This window comes from Alligator mississippiensis, chromosome 4 (assembly GCF_030867095.1).
Source record: "Alligator mississippiensis isolate rAllMis1 chromosome 4, rAllMis1, whole genome shotgun sequence".
NCBI classification, from domain to species: domain Eukaryota; kingdom Metazoa; phylum Chordata; order Crocodylia; family Alligatoridae; genus Alligator; species Alligator mississippiensis.
In genome coordinates, this window is record NC_081827.1 from 89,919,712 (window position 1) to 89,935,036 (window position 15,325).

Sequence of the window (15,325 nt, forward strand, 5' to 3'; positions counted from 1 at the left end):
CAGGTGGAGGAACCGGTCCCGGTCCCCCACAGCAAAGCCCCGATCGGCCGCCGGGCCCCTCCACCAGCACAGCCCCGTTGAGGCCGAAAGAGGGGTGGGAGGGGAGGGAAGAGGAGGGGAGGGGGTGGGAAGAGACGGACAGACGTGTCAGCGGCAATGCAGATGGGGGTGGGAGCGGCACTCGCTCAGCTAGTTAAGTGCTCGTTGCGAGGGGTGGGTGCGACTCGGTACGTGTGCACGGGGGTGGGGGGGCCGCACTCTCCCGGCGACTCGCGGCTCGCTCCTTCTCCCGGCTCATAGCCGTGCCGAGCCCAGGAATGGGAGAGCCAGACCGTACCCGAGTTATTTATAGACTCGTGCCAGCTGTTTTTTGATTCCGCTCGTGTGCGCTGTTGGGAAATGCGTTTTGCCTCTCGTTCTTCCAGCCCTCTTCATGCCTTTCTTGGGGAGCGGGTTTGGTCGCCCTCAGCCCCCTCTCATCAAATACTGATGTTTTTTTTTCCCCTTCAGGAGGGGGACGCTTTGGGAATAATCATGCTTCACAGAGGACCGGCACCGACCTCCAGTTGCTCCAAACACCATCTCCTCCACTAGGGCTCCGGGAAAAGAGTCATGATAAGAATCTATTTCTTCTTTTTTTTTAATATATAGATACATACAGAAATAGGCACGAGGAATGCTTGCTGGGGAGCCTGCTGCATTTTACGATCCTTGCCGCACTCTCTGAAGCGAAGCTCTTCTCCCTTTCCATTTGCACCACTCGGAGACACGAGATTTCCAGATTTTTTTTTTTTTTACTGCCAAATAGGATTTTTTTTCTTTGTCTTTCCACCTGCTTGTCCCCCGACCCTTATTCTTCTTATGTGGATATGCAAGCAAGAAGAGGAGACTGGATATTCCCAACATGCTCACTCCCTTAATCTGTCCATCTAGAGGTTCTGCTTCTACAAACCAAGGTAGGGAGATTCCCCTTTCCTTCCCCCCCCCCGATCATTTTTATGTATTAATTGGTAAAGAAAACAAATCGCGCCCCATGTAGTAAGAGGGCCTGGGGTGTCATTTTTAGGAGCTAAAAGGAGGCAATAATCATCAGACATGTTGATTCCACTCTTCCCTTGTCTCATCCACCAGGATGTGAAGGGTGGGGGAGGAATGCTTGGGTTCCCGATCATAGGGGTGAATTAAGGGAAAGTCTTCTGGATGTCTATTTTTTTTTTGGGGGGGGGGTGTGGGTGGGTAGAGAAGCAGAGGAGAGGGGCTGGAGGAGAAATTCAGATCCTTTCCAATCCAGCCCTCAGCAAATTGCCTTTGTCTCTCCTCTATTCCCCGCCTCGGCAGCTTCTTTCTCGTGCTTGCCATGCTTTGGATGTTAACACACAGCTTATCGCGGCTAGCGGCGCTTCTCCACCTGCTTGTTGCCTGTACGGGTGGTTCATTACTTCCAGCACACCAGTGCCTCGGGATCGCTGGAGGCCCAATGCGGTGAAGCTGGTCCAAATGGAGCCCGGGGATGGAGATTTCTGCCCGGTCCTGGGAAGGGTGGCTGCTGTGCGTGTGTGCTTGTGTGTGTGCGCGCGCGCTTGCCTGTAGGTGAAGGGCTATTTTAAGTCCAAGCACGTCAAGAGACTCAGTTTTAATCTGCCGGGCGCTTGACTCCGACACGGTCGCGGGTTTAATGCATGTCATTTTTTTTTTGTGGTTGTGTTTTTTTTTTGGTCCCTGGGTGCTGCTGTGGCGATTGTTTTCAACACACACGTACACACACACTCCCCCCCCCCCAATACAGCCACGTCCTGGCTCCGATCACACCACATTCCCCCATCTCCATACAGTCTTCCTCTGGGTACACACACCCACCCATACAATCTTACAATCTTCCCCTGGCTCCCATCTCAGACACATCCCCCCCTCCCAATATCATCCCCCCTTCCTTTGGCTTCGCGCGGGCGCGGGCACACGCGCACCCCCCCCCTACAGTCTTCCTCCGGCTCCACACGCACCCCCACCCCGCTCTACTTACACCGGGGCAAAATGGCCATGTCGCCGCATGCCCGTGCGAGCCGGGCCAGGCCGGGCGGTGACATGAGCTCGCCGGTAAGATGGTGGCGAGACAAAGGGAGCGGGCGGCGGCGGGAAACGGCCTCGCTCTAGCGTGTCACGTTGGCACCCGGCCCCCGCGGGGATCGGGCCGGCGCCGCCCTCGCACGCGCCAGCCCTGGGCGAGGCCGAGCGAGCGGCGGCCGGGCTGGGGGCCTCCTCCCTGCCACGCCCCCTCGGCGGTACTGCCCTGCCCTGCCCGGGTCGCAGCCTCAGCCTCAGCATGGGGGTGGGGGGGCGTGGGCGCGGGGAGTTGTGGCGGCCCGGGCCGCGGGGGAGAGGCGGGGACAGGCACGTGCCTGGCAGCGGCCCCGCTCCCCTCCCTCTGCGCTGCCAGGGGCCGCCTTGAGGCAGGGCAGGGAGGCGGGAAGGAGGTCCGCTGAGCCCGCTATGCCCGGCCCCGGCGCTTTCCCTCGGGGCGTCTCGGGAGCTTTTGTGGGCTCGGGGAGGAGGAAGAAGCGCCTGCTCCCGGGGGTCTCTGAGCAGCGCCCTGCAGGGGAGAGGAGGAAGGGCCTGTTCCCCCTTGTAGTCTCCACCTGCTGCCTCCTCTCCCCACAGCTCCCCGAGGCGGGGTCGGGTCTCCATTGCGGGGGAGGGAGCTTCCTCACAGACACCCTGAATACCACCTCCCCCTAACGAGTTTAAACAATTGATGGGGTCAAAGGCATCCTCTGGTGTGGCTCCTTGAAAGCGCTTGCCCAGTACAGTTTTTGCAAGGCACCTGCATTGGTTGAAACTTGTTTTACATCCCCCTTTTCTCATCTCCCCAGGCTCACCAAAGCCTTTTGCTTTCCTTCAGCCAACAGCTCCTAAGCCTGCATCATGCAGAGACCTATAGCTTTAGGCCTCTGAGACAGCACTAGGAGGAGAAAATCTCAACAAGATGTTTCTTTCTCCTCCCAAAACAGCAGTTATTTTAGCAGGCAGTTGCAATATTAGCAGCTTTTGAAAATCTCATTTGGAGGGGGAACAGTGTTTGTATTTATTTGTATACTTTAAGTACACCTCTTTGAGCTAAAACAGACCTGTCCCCTATTGTGTTTCAAACAGGCAGGTAAAATCAGTAAAATCTGGATCCAGCGGTTAGTGCTTTGTGCTACTGTAGGGACTTGTTTTGATTCACAGACCTAGATTTTCAGGGCCTGGTCAGCTTAGGTTCAGGGTTTCTGCAGTACTATGTGGGTGGCCTGGCTTTGATTCCCAGTGCTGGTCTCTCTGTCCCAAGCTGGCAAAGCCTGGCAGTGCTGCAAAGCCTACACAGTGCAGGGGTGGGCAATTATTTCAGGCAGAGGGCCACTCACTGAGTTTTGGCAAGCCATTGAAGGCCTCATGACAGGCAGCCAGGGGCAGATAAATATTAATTTTCTAAAATTTTTAGGGGCCCCGTGGGCTGGATAGAATGGCCTGGCGGGCTGCATCTGGCCCACGAGCCGCATTTTGCCCACCCCTGGGTTAGTGTCTGCAGTGGGTTGAGTCCCTGGTCTGGTATTTCACGCCTTAGGCTGCAAGAGCCTAAGATGAGGTGGAAGTTGGTCCTAGTCCCTGATGGTTAACAGTCTTCACTTTCCTACCCCTAAGACAGAGATGGGTTCCTTGTACACCAAACCTTGCCATCAAATCCTGGTAGCAACTCAGGTGAGGTCTGCCATAGCAGTGGGAAAATGTGGGGAGGGCTTTATATAGGCCCTTACATATAATGAGGAAATGGACTGGTTAAAATATAAGATATTGAGCTGCCCTAATAGATAGAGATGGATTTAATTACTGTATCTGTGTAATCTACTATATGGCTTTGTTAATATCGAAGCGCCTGCAGTGGAGCTCTAAGATGGTCTGCCTCTTATGAATGTATTTGGCTCCCCCCATGTTTATACTCAACAGAAAAGCAGGGAGTAACGGAGAAAATTATAAGTTATCTCCCATTACACTGATCCATCCTCCCCCTGCCCATCCATAAGAATCCTTTCAAGCATAGTGAATCTGGTTATTAATCTAGTTTCTTCAGTGGTGGTCAAACACACCAGCTTCTGCGCTGAGTGCCTTCCTGACTGAGACGAAATGGCAATTGCAAAATTGCTGCACTAGAGGTTGTGGAACAGGACTAAGAGTGACAGTAGTAAGATCCAGTTGCGATCTTTCTCCTACCAGTTGTCTCATGTCTTCTGTGAGTCCTGGTTTTTTGCTGCAGTTTGCAAGGATGTTACAGTAGAAGTTAAAGGGACCATCATCCTTGACCCATGAAGGTGACTCCAAGCCCCCTGTGACCTACCTTTATTTCCCATCAAACTGTTTGCTGTCACCAAGGCAAAACATGAGCTCATGTAAACTGGCATTACTCAACCAAAGTTAATGCAACTCTGCTACTTTCTGGCAGCTGAGGGTTTGGCTGAATTAGCTGAATATCAAAGCTTCACTTTGTTTTGGGGAAAAGAGAGGAACTGAAACCACAATGTAGACCAGTAGCACTACCATGCACAACCTCCTTGGAACAAGTGGTGTTATGTAGCCCAGGACTCACAAGCAACTATGCAAAAAGAGAAATGAGTGTATGTAAACCCCTGCACCAATCAATACCCACATGATAAGGCACCAGTGTGCACAGCTCAATGCCCCTGAGCATGTCTATAACAAATAGCCTATATACTCAGCCAGTCAAAGGCAAGACAAATGCTCAGTGGATACAAGCTGGTTTTTATAGCTTTGAGGTTTACATGTGGAAAGGCAGAGATGTGTGTTGGAGCAGGGTATAGAGTACCCTGAAAGTAAGCAAACTAAAACCACCACTAATTTATCCTTTTGAGCAAAAGTTGCTCATTATTTAGTCTCTTGCTACTCAGCATGTTAGGAATGCGCTGAGCATTATTCTTGTGGAGCATTATTCTTGTGGAGCAGGGGAGGTAGGTTTCTTATTAAACATACATTGGATGAATTTAGTGCTTGTTAAAGGATCACCGTGTTTTATCTCTGGAAGTTGGGGGAGGAGTCCAAGGATCTTTCCACCAGAGGATAAAAAAAGGGCAATTTGCCAACAAAAAGGGAAGAACCATAACAGAGCAAGGATCAGCTAAATATCTGGAGGCAAATAAAGAGAATAGAGGTATGAGAATGGGTTGTAAATTCAAAATGAGAGATGAGGAGGAAAAGGGGCACCAGGCAGAGAGCACTGGGGTGCACCTATCCCTCCAAGGAAGTGTCATGGGAACTGATAAACATGGTGGTTGAAGGTGTTGATTTATATTAAGTGAATGCCAGCAAGTGTGAACATCAGCTGGGAAAGCCAGTTGAGGGGAGGGGGAACAAATCCCAGAATCAAGCTTATACAGGAGACAAACAAAGAACCTCTCCACCCCAAAACAGAGCATGGAGCAAAAGTATAAAATGAGTGGACAATGGAGATTGCCAAGCAATCCAGACTACTGCTACTTAAGGAACATTTTAAGGAAGTCAGCAGAGCAGTATAACACCTGGTGTCAAACTGGTAGCCTCAGTGTATGGAGCTGTTCTTTTCTCCTAAGAACCAGTACAGCTTCCTTAACATGGCTGTGTACCTTTACTTCATCATAACAAGCAAGGAATGCCATCGGGGTCAAAGGGGACTTGAATCTTCATGGTCTATGTAGTCTTTGGTCTCTCACCCAGTTGTGATAATGACCACTAGAGAGAGGCCTTTAGCTTGTTTGACCTGAAGTAACATAGTTAAAAGTGCATAAATAATTTAGGAGCCTTAGCCTATTTTAAGGGGACATTGGGCATAAAAGAAACTCGTTCTCACTGATTTTTCAGAGATTGGGTCTCCTAAATCACTTTTGAAAACATGACTAAATCATTTGAAATTTTGACAGAGCTGCTAAACAGTCATCACCAGGTAGTAATCTTTTTTAGTCACGACCAAACAAAGATGGATTTGAACCAGCAATCAAGAAATAAAGGGCTCTAAGAATCATCCTCAGTCCTTCAACCTATCTAGTCCATGAGTCAGTTAGCTTGATGCAACTTGCTTATTATCTGTACAATTCTTTTAGCAGCCTTAGTTAAGCTTCATCTATAATTCAGTTTGGGGTCCCATATTTGTAAGATAGAGAAAGAGTAGAAAGAGTTAGGAGGAACAGACACTGGAAATGATGACTGAAGATTTTAGAAAAGGAGATCCATAAAGAAAGGTTTAAATAGCCAGTCATGTTCAGTCTAGGGAAAAGATGACTGGGTGGAGACCTCACTGTCAGCAAATGCATAAAAGATCATTACAGAAAGAGGACAGGGGCCAATTATTCATATTAGTCACCAAGGGCACATCAGGAAGTAGATGATCTTAATATGAGGCAAGGAAAATTCAGATTAAACAGTAAATTAAATGTTTACTTCAAGAACAATTTGGGTGACAGAAGAAGATGCTGAAAAAGTGGCAGAATTGCTGTAGCTAGAGACACTTAAAGCTCAAACTAGATACTAAATTATTAGGATTATATCTAGTGTAAACTAGGTTTAGTGAGCCACTCACCATGGTAGCTCCATGCAAAATAAAGGAATGTTAGGAAATAGATAATGAGTTTGGTGTTGTTAGTATACAGGAGGGATGGACTGGATGGAACATTTGCAAAATCTATTCTCATCTAAGTGAATCCGGAGCTTAAATACTGTGGCATCACTGATCATGTGGCATCAAGCATTACATTATATATAGAGAAACAAGCTTGGTGGTGTTGGATGGTATCACAGTTTGAGCCCTTCCTTTGAAAGTAATAAAGGGATTTTCTTAAATGACTCATATTTTTTATAACCTATGGGGTTTGTGAGAAATCCTTCTATCTTGATGGACTGTTAGAGTCACAAGTCATGTAAACTGTTTGCAGGATAGCCGTTCACAGATCTGTCCTATCTACTTACTGTCTTAGCATTTGCTGGGAAGGTCAACTTTCCTGATGTTATACCGGCTTCACTGCATCATGACCACTGTATATTTTCCTCCTGATGTTCCTCTTATCTATCTCCTTGTGTCTTATGGTTTTCTACTGGCTCCTATCATAGTAATTTCTGTGCTGCTAATATGTCAAACTGGACTCTGTAAGGTGATGTGACATATGCATATAATGTCACATGTTTAGTTAGTTTCAAAATGTGAAAAACACATGGTGTCAAAGTAAGACATGTAAAGATTTAAAGTCTCCTCTTTACTTTCTGCTCCCACCAGCACTACTGCAGTTAAAATAGGATTTGAGAGGATGTGCAACAGCAGTTTCTAAATATTGTTATTTTAGATTTCCTTTCTGTTGCCCTCCAGACTGCCACTGTTAATCTAGAGAAACAGAAACCTCTCCAGATCTCATGATCCGTGTGGGTTTGGACTTGGTCAGTTCTAGAATCGGAGAACTCCAAAGAGAACCAGAGACCTGCATGAAGTGGGGTTGATTGTACAGTAGCATGCTGTTGGGGGCCACTCTGCTGCTGAATTACCACTCCAAAGGCTGCCCTCTTGGAGGACACTGGGAATGAAGCAGGAGCCTACACTGCTAAATGCAGTGATATGTAACCTTTTTAGATTCAAGGCACCCTGCATGATACTCAAGGCACCCTGCAAAAAAATGCCAGTTCTGAGCTTTCACTTGTTTTTTTTGACTATGGAAAAATAGTAGAGCAATTCTTTTGCAAAGACCAACAGGTCAGAATGTTTTCCTATTTGAATGGATTCCTGTTTAAAATCTCTGGGTTTATCTTGTGAATCATGTGTAGGTCTTTGCAGACCTAACAGTGTTAATATTGAGCAGCACCCACCCCACAGCACCCTTAAAAGGATCACGTGGCACTTTGACTGAGAATTACTGGTTAGAAGCACACATTGCTGCAGTTTGAGCTGAAGAATGAAGGCTCTATAGCAGGGAGCTTGTAAGCACGCTTGCCAGAGGGTTACGCCGTATTTTAGCTGAGATATAAAAATTAATCCCTGACCACTGGTACTTATTGTAAGAAGCACAGAGGCTTTAGTATTGGAATCCTGGTCAATTCCTAATTGGGGCAATTGTCTGCTGGGTGCCTAAAATTCTCTTTTTTGTTTCATTTGGGTATAGTATTTTTCTATCGCTTCCTTCTCTAAATGGCTGTGTAGTGTTGCTATACATTATTTTAGAGATGCTTCTTTCATCCCGGGAGTGCTTGCATTTCACTGATTATTGAAGGGTGGTTGTTTTTTTTACATGCATAGTTTCTAAAGATTTTTGGGGTCCTTTAAGAGACTATAAAAATATTAAAATAAATGAAAAGATTACTCTTTTGAGGCATGGATGGTGTGAAAGGGGCTGTCTCTAGGACTGGAGTGAGAAAGGAATGATTTAGCTTTATAAACTTGCATTCATTACACCACTGCACAGGGCTGTGACTTTCACTTACACTCTGTAGCCTGGCTCATGTAAGATTTGCTTTCTGGCAACTGGCATTGCAATCTGGATGATACCTGAAGAAAAGGGTGGTCTCACTGTAATATGTGGGCTGTATTTGGTATTGGAAAAAAGTGGGAGGATTCTGTTATAGCATAGATTTTTAAATGGTGGGGTTGTGAACTGTTCCCCAGATGACATGGCCCCCAACTCTATGGCTGGATGGGAGAGGATCCCCAAAGGTTTTTGTTGTTACAACAACATGGGATCATAGTTTCCATACACTGGAGGAAAATTCCAATATACCATAGTTTTAGCCAATACCAGTAGGGAATCAGGTCTGGTAGGGACTCCCTGGCTTGGAGTTTATAGCCATTCAGTCACATTTGCCTCCAGTAAATAGCACTGTATCCAACAGTCACTGTAACTGGTTACAGAACTCCCAGTCACAGCAATGTGAACGTCTCCCAGCAGGAGGCACTGTGAGAACAGTGGTGTGGGCATCTGCTCTCATTGCTCCTTAGTTGCGCCCAGTGGGAGGTGCTGCAGTATTAATTCAGGGTTACTTCAGGGTCAGGCTGTCCCAGAAGGAGGGACTTTGGTTGCAGAGGAGCTCTGAACTACTGAAGTGTTTCACAGAAGGATGGAGAAGGGGTTACTGCTGTTCTGCTAGGAGTCTCTCCCTGTTTCATTGGGTTAATTAATGGCACATGACTGGGTTCTTATGGAATTTCTGTCACTGAACTCTGCTAAGAAATGCCTTTGAAGTTCAGTGTGGGAGGAGACAACCACTAAATGCATGCCCACTTTTACTTGTATGTAGACACACGTATTCACATGTAGAGCACGCTGTGCCTGTCTCTAGCCTGGTCTCTAATTGCCTGGTATCCTGGGCTACAGTATTCAGTGGGCTAAGAATCCCAGGGGAGATTCCTTAGTGTCAGCCGTGTTTTAGCAGAGTCAAGCTGAAACATCTGAGGATGACAGTCCCCAGGGGAGAGCCTAATGAAAGGGACAGGCTGACATAGCTGTTCTCTCCGTCTCTTTCTTCACTTGTTCACATTTTTGGTACAACTTGAAGCTGAAATTAATCTCTAATTCATGATTGCAAAAAAATGCAAACGCAGTCCTGAAACCTTGAATTTTGTTTTTAAAAAAGCAGCTCAGGGGAGCACAGAGTATCAGGTACCTATTTGCATTGGAAGAGATTTTTGCAATCTTCATTTAAAAATCCTGTGGTAGCAAACCCCCAGGTGACAAAAGCTGTGGGTGAAATACAAACTTGGAGTCTCACAGGACTCTCAGAAGAGATATAACTTTTAATTGTAGGGTGATGGTCTTATACCACAAGTTGGAAAAAATATCGCTAAGAAAACAGAGCTCTCTTGGATCCTCAGTGTGGGATGGTTGCCTTTGGGAATATGGTGAGTATGTTAGGGAAGGGTCTCTTTAAATCCCTGGCTAGGAGAATTTATAAAATATGATGGTTATAAAGATGACACTTGGGCTGCGATTATTTCACTGAGGAGTAGTGGGGTTAAGATAGAAGAGACTCAAACCCAAGAGTGGACAACTGCAGAAAATGAATGACTGTGTGAGGACGCTTTCTTAACCTGAAGTTAGGAAAATTGTAGTATATATGATGTGAGGAACAACTTTCTGGACCTCAAGCAGAAGAAGCTGCATTAGAGAGGGGAAAGTCAGGGAAAGAGAGAGTGATTCTCTAGCTCAGGGTTAGGGCACCCACCTGGGATATGACAGATCCAGCTGCAAATCCCTGCTCCAAATTAAGCATATTTAAAAAAATTGGTTTAGCTGAATTGGTATTTTTCAACAAAATTGTTTTTTTTTAAAAATTCCCATCCAACTGTAATCCTGACTCCAGGTGGGAGAAAAAGCCACAGGAGGGGTGAATTCCCTCAGAGAACAAAGGTCATATCTTGAAGCATATATTCTTAAAACAAGAACGAGGGATGGGAACTACAGAAAATGTGTGATAGGGAAACAGAAGTATTGCTGAATTGAATTGTATTTCATCACTTTCTGTAACATCCAAGTGGTTCTTTAAAAATTGCCTCTACTTTTTTCCTCAATATTTGCTCAATATTTTAGTTCCTTTCTAGCTAGCATCAGTGCTTATCTTATCTGTATTTCATTGCTGATCACACAATTTGCTCATGTTAGAGTTGTGAGATACGTTGGACTTGAAGTATATAAAATCCACTCTTGATTCTAACCTGTCTAAATCATTCTATGCCTACGTTTGGATGGTGAGTGAAGGAGGCAAGAGTCGCATGTGCATTTGTTCAGCACTGAACTTGATTGTGAATGAGTAGAAGAACAAGGAAGGGGAACCAAGATCTCCTTACGCCAAGTCCTCTACCTCAGTGGAAAGACCATTGTTTCCCCAGGAGAAAGCTGGCTTCCTTCCCCACCAGCTCATTTTGAATATCAGGAGCAGTGATGTAGTTCTGGCCTAAATAGTTTTTGAACTTTTTACACTGAATTTGGAAGAATTTACAAATCTCTAGTCCATAGAACGCACTCCTGTTCTCTGGATTCCAAGAGGCAACTTCTAGTGGAAAGCAGTTTGGCAGCATGAATTCCCTTGACATGAACAGATATTGTAGTGTCTGCCTATGGCACTAAAATAAAGATCAGCCCCTCAGAATGATTTGGGAAGATTTGAGAGAAATGGGGAGGGTTTGCTGTTTCCCTTTTCATATTCTGTGAATTGGTGAAAAATAACGTGTGTATATATATATGCGTACATCTAGCCATAATTTTATAACTTTGTATGTGCATGGCTGCATTTACATACATTATAGTTTTCCAACAAAATACCTACTTACTAAGAACGTGACACTTGCATGATTAAACATTAAAAAATGAGGGAATTCAAAGCTTAATTGTGCGCATGCAGTGTTATATAGGTACTCGTGTCATTTTTCAAGTACAAAACAACCTCATACAATTTTTGCACCATGTCATACACACGTCTAGCTTCACGCTGTGTTGTGCACTAGTCTGCATGTGATGGAGTTAAAAACATTCATATAGTGCACACATGATACTCGGAGAATGAGGTGGTTGATTCTGGAGAGTTTTAATTCATTCAGGAATGGATACAGAGTCAGTGGGAAGATGTCTTTAAGTCCTCATAGTCTATCTTATAAGATATGCCTTTGGGGTTCATAGAAAAGATAGTATGATGCATTTTATTGGGGCGGTGGGGTGACTTTTGAAGAAAATGAGAACTGGTTAATGAGAATGTGTCCCTGACAGGCCAACACTTTTGCCATTTGGTACCCACACCCCCCTCTACAGAATATGAATATCTCTTATAGACTTCAGTGAGTTACTCATTTCCTAGTGGAGCGAAGTGGCTTTCTCATGACTCAAGTGGGGGCTGTCATGTTGAATTCATATTGAATCAGTGGGGTCAAGATTTCATCCCGAGAGATGAGGAGTTTGAAATTCACAACACACAATGTGAATGAGAGAGAGGGAGTAAAAAAAGAAGGATGTTGTAGATGTGCTTGCACAATATTATAATTCTGCAGTAAAAGGATTAATTAATTCTGACATATATGCATGTGGGTGAAGCTGTAGTCCATGGGCCTAATCCAGTGGCAATCTTTCTGCTGAGTACAGTGGGTGTTGGAACAAATATCAGATGCTGGCTTTACTTTGCTGGCCACAAATGCTAGGCATGCTGGTCAGAATCAGTTTCATTTAAGTGTTCTCATTTATGAAAATGGTCATGTTTTGCTTTCTAAAGAGCAGCTTGTACAGCTATCTGGAAACTAATCAGATGGCTCTGATGGCTACCGTGAATGCTTTATAAATCTTGATGTTTACTGAGCATGATGGTTTTTACCTTTGTCTTGATATTTGCAGCTTTTCCTATTTTTGAAGCTCTAAATGTCAAGATTTTAATGGCACTCACTGCATCAGTTCCTTGGAAAGTTTTGCTGTTAAAAAAAAAGGTTAAGTATTTTAAGGATAGCAAAGTATGTACTCCTCTTTGCAATACAACCCCCCCCCCCAAAAAAAAACAACAAACCAACAAAACCAACCCAAACAAAAAACCCAAAACAAAACAAAAATCAAACTTTGAGGAATATTTGGTGATGGAGGTAAGAGTTGGTGAAGATTCGTTTTGGATCAGATTAGGATTTTGGTTTATTTCTCCAAAGAATGTTCTCGAGCTATGTCAGTAAGAGAAAAATCAATGATTGTCCAGTAAGAATAGATTTAAATGGCTGTATTTGGTAAGCTGAGCATTGCAATTTGAGTGAAAATGGAGAGCTGAATGGCATTTCCCTTAGTAACAGAATTATTTGGAAGAAAAACATAAAATAGTATTTCAGCAGTTACTGGGAGAAAATAAAAACCTAGAAAACCAAAGGACTTACCTTCACCCCAGAAATCTGTGGGGAAAAGGAAGAGTTAAAGATTTAATTGAGAGAAAGAGACATTAAGAGAATATTATGTTCCCAGAATCACTTTGTTGTAAAGGGACATCACAAGCTGAAGTTACCCAATCAATTAGAAGGGGAAACTATTCCAACTACTAGTGAGTTTAAAGATAATGACAAAAACATGTTGTTTTGAACTATGTCTAGGTAAAATGTTGTGTGACACATGCATTTGTATTGTGTGAAACCTGAAGCTTAAGAGATTGGTCGCTGCAAACTGCAAATGTGAAAGACTTAATGCTAGCCTTGACTGTAGAGCAGCACTATATTTTTAAAACATCTGAAGAAATATTCCAGTTGTCTAGAAACTAGTAGATAAAAAACATATTCAGTAAAAGAACAGTACAGTAGTTTGGGGGAACTACACTTGGAAGCTTCAGAGTGAATCTGTATTGTTCATGAACTCAGACTTCAGGAACTACTGGTTTCTAGGAATGACTGGGAGATTTTGCGGAGGAATGAATGTTGCATTGGACACCAGTGCATTAGTTGCAGAGGACAGTACTGAATGGAACAATGGTACTTGCTGCAAAGCCGGAGGTCTTAAAAGAGATGTGGTAGCTGGAAGTTGCTTCATTCCTAGCAAGCTGGTAGGAGCTGTGCGGAGATTTTCTCAGCTTGTAGCCAGCTCTCTATTGACTGAGCCAAAGAGGTCAAGCTGAGCTTCTCAGCTGGAGGTTGTCTCACCCTGCCTGCTTGTTAAAGTTTATCCTGGCAGTAAATAATCTCAAGACTTAATGATACAGGCTTCACAGACCTGGCCCGAGTCAGAAGTCATTCTTTTCAGACCTCACAAGCATCCCTAGACCACCAGTCCTTCATTTGAGACCCACAGCTTTCTAGGGAATGCTCTTTGGGTAGATGTGATACAACCCCAAACCCCATAGCTTTCTAGGAATCCCAGGAATTAAGATTTAGGGCAGGTGTATTAGCAGACAGCTGTCCCCCTATATTCAGCAAAGCAAGGGTCCTTACAGGGCACAGTCTTCTGTGAATTTTTTCCCCCCAGTCCCCTTTAACTTTCTCTTTCACTGCCCCGATCTCATTATTTCTGGGGAAGCTCTTTGGGACGTCCTAAGCAATCTGCGGTAGGGTGAGCCAGCTCATGCTTGCGCCTTAAAGCAGCCGGGTTGCACAAAGCCTCCCTCCTTTTGTTTTGTGAGAAGAGACCGGGACATGGAGCAAAGACCCTTCACTTGCTTCTGGCTGCCGGGGGCAGTGGGGCTGGCACGGGGCTGATTGACAGCTCGCCGGACTGCCGCAGGCTGCCGGGTCCTCGGCGGGGCTGGGAAGAGGAGCCTGGTCGGGGGCTGCGAGCCCCGTGGGGCCGGCTCCAGCGATGAGAAGAGGCAGCCCCCAGCACTATAGTGTTGCACTGGACGGAGGGAGCGAGTCCGCCGTGCCCCAGCCCCGCATCAGCCGGCCGCCCCAGCAGGGCTCGTGGAGCCCCCTGGCAAGCAGAGCCCTTCTCCGCCTCCTCTCCCGGCTGCCCCCCGCGCTCGGGCACGCTGCAGCCCCCCAGATCCTGGGAGAGGGGAGGAGAGGAGCTCGGGTTGCCAGCTCCCAGCAGGCGCAGCCAGTCCCCGGGGGCTGGAGATCCTCTTCCCGAGAGATCGCGGGGAGGCTCCGAGCGGCACCTTCCCGGGCCGGGCCGGGCGCGGGCACAAGGGGGAGAGGCGGCATTGTTACGACGTGTCGTTATGACGCGACACCCGTCGTCGGCCGGCGGCTTCGCAGGCGGGGGCAGCGCTGTGCCGCCGTGGGTGTGCCTCGCATGAAAGTCTCTGTTCTGGGATAAATTGACCGGCTGTTTTGTGCCTAGTGGGTGAACCGGAACCTAGCCCTTTGGGAGAAAGTCTTTTGTTTCAGGATCCTACAGACATTTATCACTTAAATACTCGGGACGTGCAAGAGTTCTCCTTAATCATAAATAATAGAAAATGAGGGTTGGGAAGGACCTCAGGAGGTTAGCTAGTCCAACCCCCAGCTCAAAGCAGGACCAGCCCCAACTAGATCATCCCAGCCAAGGCTTTGTCCAGCCGGGTCTTAGAAACCTCCAAGGATGGAGAGTCCACAGCTGCTCTGCAAAACCCGTTCCAGGACTTCACTACCCTTTCCCTTGCTGCAACTTGAGACCATTGCTCCTTGTTCTGTCATCTGCCACCACTGAGACCAGTCCAGCTCCATCCTCTTTGGAGTCACCCTTCATGTAGTTGAAGGCTGCTATCAAATCTCTCCCCTCCAGTCTCCTCTTCTGCAGACTAAATAAGCCCAGGTCCCTCAGCCTCTCCTCAGAAGTCATGTCCCCCACAGCCCCCTCACCATTTTTGTTGCCCTCCACTGGACTCTTCTCTAATTTGTCCACATCCTTTCTGTAGT

At 46.2% G+C, this 15,325-nt stretch overlaps 1 protein-coding gene across 2 annotated transcripts in view; it reads left to right on the forward strand.

Annotated features, from left to right (window-relative positions):
• Positions 1–254: 254 nt before the first annotated feature.
• The window catches only part of LOC132250084 (glutamate receptor ionotropic, NMDA 2B-like), a 204,243-nt gene continuing 189,172 nt past the window's right edge, over positions 255–15,325 (forward strand). For both annotated transcript variants that reach the window (XM_059726263.1, XM_059726264.1), the window contains exon 1: positions 255–956. The gene's annotated coding sequence lies outside the window, so the exon portion shown is untranslated. The remainder of the gene's footprint in view (positions 957–15,325) is intronic.